At 56.4% G+C, this 5,000-nt stretch overlaps 2 non-coding genes and 1 pseudogene across 2 annotated transcripts; all 3 read right to left on the bottom strand.

Annotated features, from left to right (window-relative positions):
• The window catches only part of LOC126333576 (large subunit ribosomal RNA), a pseudogene marked incomplete at its 3' end in the record, with an annotated part of 3,435 nt that extends 3,122 nt beyond the window's left edge, over positions 1-313 (bottom strand).
• A 188-nt stretch (positions 314-501) lies between these two features.
• Positions 502-656, bottom strand: LOC126333577 (5.8S ribosomal RNA). Its single transcript, XR_007564261.1, has one exon. It is a non-coding gene; the product is annotated as a 5.8S ribosomal RNA (ribosomal RNA).
• A 355-nt stretch (positions 657-1,011) lies between these two features.
• LOC126333578 (small subunit ribosomal RNA) lies at positions 1,012-2,904 on the bottom strand. The gene has a single exon (XR_007564262.1). It is a non-coding gene; the product is annotated as a small subunit ribosomal RNA (ribosomal RNA).
• Between the last annotated feature and the right edge of the window lie 2,096 nt (positions 2,905-5,000).

The following is a 5,000-nucleotide window of genomic DNA, read 5'->3' as shown; positions in this document are numbered from 1 at the left end:
ACCCACTTGGAGCTGCACTCTCAAGCAACCCGACTCGAAGGAGAGGTCCCGCCGACGCTCGCACCGGCCGCTACGGGCCTGGCACCCTCTACGGGCCGTGGCCTCATTCAAGTTGGACTTGGGCTCGGCGCGAGGCGTCGGGGTAGTGGACCCTCCCGAACACCACATGCCACGACAGGCGGCAGCCTGCGGGGTTCGGTGCTGGACTCTTCCCTGTTCGCTCGCCGCTACTGGGGGAATCCTTGTTAGTTTCTTTTCCTCCGCTTAGTAATATGCTTAAATTCAGCGGGTAGTCTCGCCTGCTCTGAGGTCGTTGTACGAGGTGTCGCACGCCACACCGCCAGCCGGCTGTGCACGCTACCGAGAAAGCACCGGTATGCGAACCGCCAGGCGACGGGCGCGCATCGCACGTTTAAGGAGACGCGGCCGGCCACACAGGCGACCACGACACTCCCAGGCGCCCGAAGCGGGACAAACGCCGCGCGCTTCAGTATACGTAGCCGACCCTCAGCCAGACGTGGCCCGGGAACGGAATCCATGGACCGCAATGTGCGTTCGAAACGTCGATGTTCATGTGTCCTGCAGTTCACATGTCGACGCGCAATTTGCTGCGTTCTTCATCGACCCACGAGCCGAGTGATCCACCGTCCTGGGTGATCTTTATCTTTTCAGTTCTCCACCGTCTCTTTCAAGACAGTTGCAGAGGCGGGACTGAGGCGTTTGACGGCCCCTGTTCCATTACTTTGTGTCCAACGGCCTGACGGCCGATGGGCGTCGTACGGCTCCACACCGGAGCGGACAGGCACTCGGGCGAAAGTCATTCAAAACCGGCGCCAGGCGCCAGGTGCCGCAGGCCAGCCGCTCCAGAGCTTCAGCGCTCGTACCACACAACAACACTTGCGCTAGTTTTGAGAGGCACGCGTGGTTCCGCACGCGGCGCACGGCTACTGCCGTACAGGTAGCGTGTTGCGCGACACGACACGCACATCGAAAGACATGCAGTCTAGTCGGTAATGATCCTTCCGCAGGTTCACCTACGGAAACCTTGTTACGACTTTTACTTCCTCTAAATGATCAAGTTTGGTCATCTTTCCGGTAGCATCGGCAACGACAGAGTCGATGCCGCGTACCAGTCCGAAGACCTCACTAAATCATTCAATCGGTAGTAGCGACGGGCGGTGTGTACAAAGGGCAGGGACGTAATCAACGCGAGCTTATGACTCGCGCTTACTGGGAATTCCTCGTTCATGGGGAACAATTGCAAGCCCCAATCCCTAGCACGAAGGAGGTTCAGCGGGTTACCCCGACCTTTCGGCCTAGGAAGACACGCTGATTCCTTCAGTGTAGCGCGCGTGCGGCCCAGAACATCTAAGGGCATCACAGACCTGTTATTGCTCAATCTCGTGCGGCTAGAAGCCGCCTGTCCCTCTAAGAAGAAAAGTAATCGCTGACAGCACGAAGGATGTCACGCGACTAGTTAGCAGGCTAGAGTCTCGTTCGTTATCGGAATTAACCAGACAAATCGCTCCACCAACTAAGAACGGCCATGCACCACCACCCACCGAATCAAGAAAGAGCTATCAATCTGTCAATCCTTCCGGTGTCCGGGCCTGGTGAGGTTTCCCGTGTTGAGTCAAATTAAGCCGCAGGCTCCACTCCTGGTGGTGCCCTTCCGTCAATTCCTTTAAGTTTCAGCTTTGCAACCATACTTCCCCCGGAACCCAAAAGCTTTGGTTTCCCGGAGGCTGCCCGCCGAGTCATCGGAGGAACTGCGGCGGATCGCTGGCTGGCATCGTTTATGGTTAGAACTAGGGCGGTATCTGATCGCCTTCGAACCTCTAACTTTCGTTCTTGATTAATGAAAACATACTTGGCAAATGCTTTCGCTTCTGTTCGTCTTGCGACGATCCAAGAATTTCACCTCTAACGTCGCAATACGAATGCCCCCGCCTGTCCCTATTAATCATTACCTCGGGTTCCGAAAACCAACAAAATAGAACCGAGGTCCTATTCCATTATTCCATGCACACAGTATTCAGGCGGGCTTGCCTGCTTTAAGCACTCTAATTTGTTCAAAGTAAACGTGCCGGCCCACCGAGACACTCAACTAAGAGCACCCTGGTAGGATTTCAACGGGGTCCGCCTCGGGACGCGCAAGCACGCCTTCGGCTCGCCCCACCGGCAGGACGTCCCACGATACATGCCAGTTAAACACCGACGGGCGGTGAACCAACAGCGTGGGACACAAATCCAACTACGAGCTTTTTAACCGCAACAACTTTAATATACGCTATTGGAGCTGGAATTACCGCGGCTGCTGGCACCAGACTTGCCCTCCAATAGATACTCGTTAAAGGATTTAAAGTGTACTCATTCCGATTACGGGGCCTCGGATGAGTCCCGTATCGTTATTTTTCGTCACTACCTCCCCGTGCCGGGAGTGGGTAATTTGCGCGCCTGCTGCCTTCCTTGGATGTGGTAGCCGTTTCTCAGGCTCCCTCTCCGGAATCGAACCCTGATTCCCCGTTACCCGTTACAACCATGGTAGGCGCAGAACCTACCATCGACAGTTGATAAGGCAGACATTTGAAAGATGCGTCGCCGGTACGAGGACCGTGCGATCAGCCCAAAGTTATTCAGAGTCACCAAGGCAAACGGACCAGACGAGCCAATCCGATTGGTTTTGATCTAATAAAAGCGTCCCTTCCATCTCTGGTCGGGACTCTGTTTGCATGTATTAGCTCTAGAATTACCACAGTTATCCAAGTAACGTGGGTACGATCTAAGGAACCATAACTGATTTAATGAGCCATTCGCGGTTTCACCTTAATGCGGCTTGTACTGAGACATGCATGGCTTAATCTTTGAGACAAGCATATGACTACTGGCAGGATCAACCAGGGAGCTGCGTCAACGAGAGCTGAGCAGCCGGCCGCCCGGGAGTGTGTCCCGAGGGCCCGCGCGAACACGCAAGCGTCCGCTCAATTATTCTGCAAACAGGAGGAGGCTGAGCTCCCCTGCACGATACACCTCGAAACCCTCTCAGGTCCCGGCGGCGCGCAGCGCCGTCCTAAGTACTTGGTCGGGTTCGAGAGAGGCGCAATCGCCCGGAGATGGGCGAGTAGACGCTTTCAGTGCGAACACCCGTGCTCCCAACTGAGCTTGCCGCTGCCGACAGAGGCCCGGGAGCGTGCTGTCGTGGCATTGCCGGCGGGAAACAACACGCGCCACCTACGGTGACCGGCAGCTCCAACGCCAGCGCCACAGAAGGGCAAAGCCCCACTTGGGTGCAGAAGCGAACTCTCCCAGCACAGCGCACGCGCCAACACGTCCGCAGAGCTGCGATACAAACCACCTGCGAGAACCGCTGGGGGCGACCGAGCAGCAGACGGCGTCGCGACGCCGAGTGCCGGGCGGCGGCGCATCCTCAACGCACACAGTCCGCAATCGGACCAGCACACTGCAGATGTCCACCGCGCTTCGCACCGGGCTCGGCAGAACCCACTTTGGCCGCCTGGCGCCGCGCGCAGGGTGCGCCGGCGCATAGCTGGGACGCCAGCCGGGCCCGTCGGCCGGCGCTCCTGCCACTGGGCGCCCCCCACCAGCCGGCTGTAGTGCGTGCGCTCACGCAGCGCGCGGCCAGCACGCCGGGCGGCCCCCCCTCACCGGCCGGGGACTGTCCCGCCAAGCCACAGCCTCGTATCGCTTCATACCCACATGGCCAACTCAGGTTCGGGGGCATGGCGGGTACCGCCGAAACAACCGGTTCATAGATGTACCGATCGTCGCTATCACCGATGCACCTGCAGCGCGAACAACCGCTCAACAACTGATTTCCAGTTCATTTGCGGATCTTTGGCAGCAAACGTATACGTCAATCTACATTTGCGAAATCTACGATTCTGGCATGCCTGCATGTTATGTGTCACGACACGCTACATCAGCCCACATACACACTGCGGCATGTACACGAGAGAACACGTGGAAGATGGTCCGCGCACGTGTGCAATGTCCCTTGCGCGGTCGACTGTCAACCGGCCTCTGTAGCATGTCGCAGATGTGGAACGCGGTCCACCGTGCTATCATGTTGTGTGGGGCAATACGATTAAATAGGAAAAACCCTCGTCGCTACATCAACAGACGGCTCACGCTGATTCCCGGCAGAGGGAGGAGGGGGGGGGGGGGGGGCCAACATGCAATACTTTCGTCCGTACCTACCTACCACATGTCTGTACGGCGTACAACAGTGCAATCTCGCTGTAATGGGGAGACGAGACAAGTAGCATCGTGCACAACATATGGCCCTTATGATTCGCCATTGTAGGGCGCAGCCGGTGTACGGTCAAGCATGTGCCACATTATGTCACTCAGTACGTAACGACGGATGATCAGTGTGGGTTACGCGTACATCAGCGGACAGTCCACACAGGCCGTACCACAACGTACACTGACTGCATCGACAACCGAATGCAACTGAACAGCTGCAAGGCTCATTTCACAAACAAACGCCTGACCGACCAGCTTGGAAGGGCAGGAGGGGAGGGCGATATTCGTTCTGTAGCGGTACACCCTTCCAGTGGTTAGCGGGACTGTGTAGAAAGTACGCAACACTCGAAAGACCTTTATGTGAGGGTACGCACCATGGCATCAAGAAATACACATGACACCAGAGGATCCAAGCAGTGAACTATGTTCAGAGGGTTGCTGTTAGGCAAAGCTACATTCCTGTGACGTTACATGTGACAGTTAAGGTGCAGTGTAAGTTAGGTTAAGGTGCAGCGTAAGTTAGGTTAAGGTGCAGTGTAAGTTAGGTTAAGGTGCAGCGTAAGTTAGGTTAAGGTGCAGCGTAAGTTAGGTTAAGGTGCAGCGTAAGTTAGGTTAAGGTGCAGCGTAACTTGGGTTAAGGTGCAGCGTAACTTGGGTTAAGGTGCAGCGTAACTTGGGTTAAGGTGCAGCGTAACTTGGGTTAAGGTGCAGCGTAACTTGGGTTAAGGTGCAGC

This window comes from Schistocerca gregaria, unplaced genomic scaffold (genome assembly GCF_023897955.1).
Source record: "Schistocerca gregaria isolate iqSchGreg1 unplaced genomic scaffold, iqSchGreg1.2 ptg001610l, whole genome shotgun sequence".
In the NCBI taxonomy this organism is placed as follows: Eukaryota; Metazoa; Arthropoda; class Insecta; order Orthoptera; family Acrididae; genus Schistocerca; species Schistocerca gregaria.
This window is presented reverse-complemented; position numbering and strand designations above follow the sequence as displayed.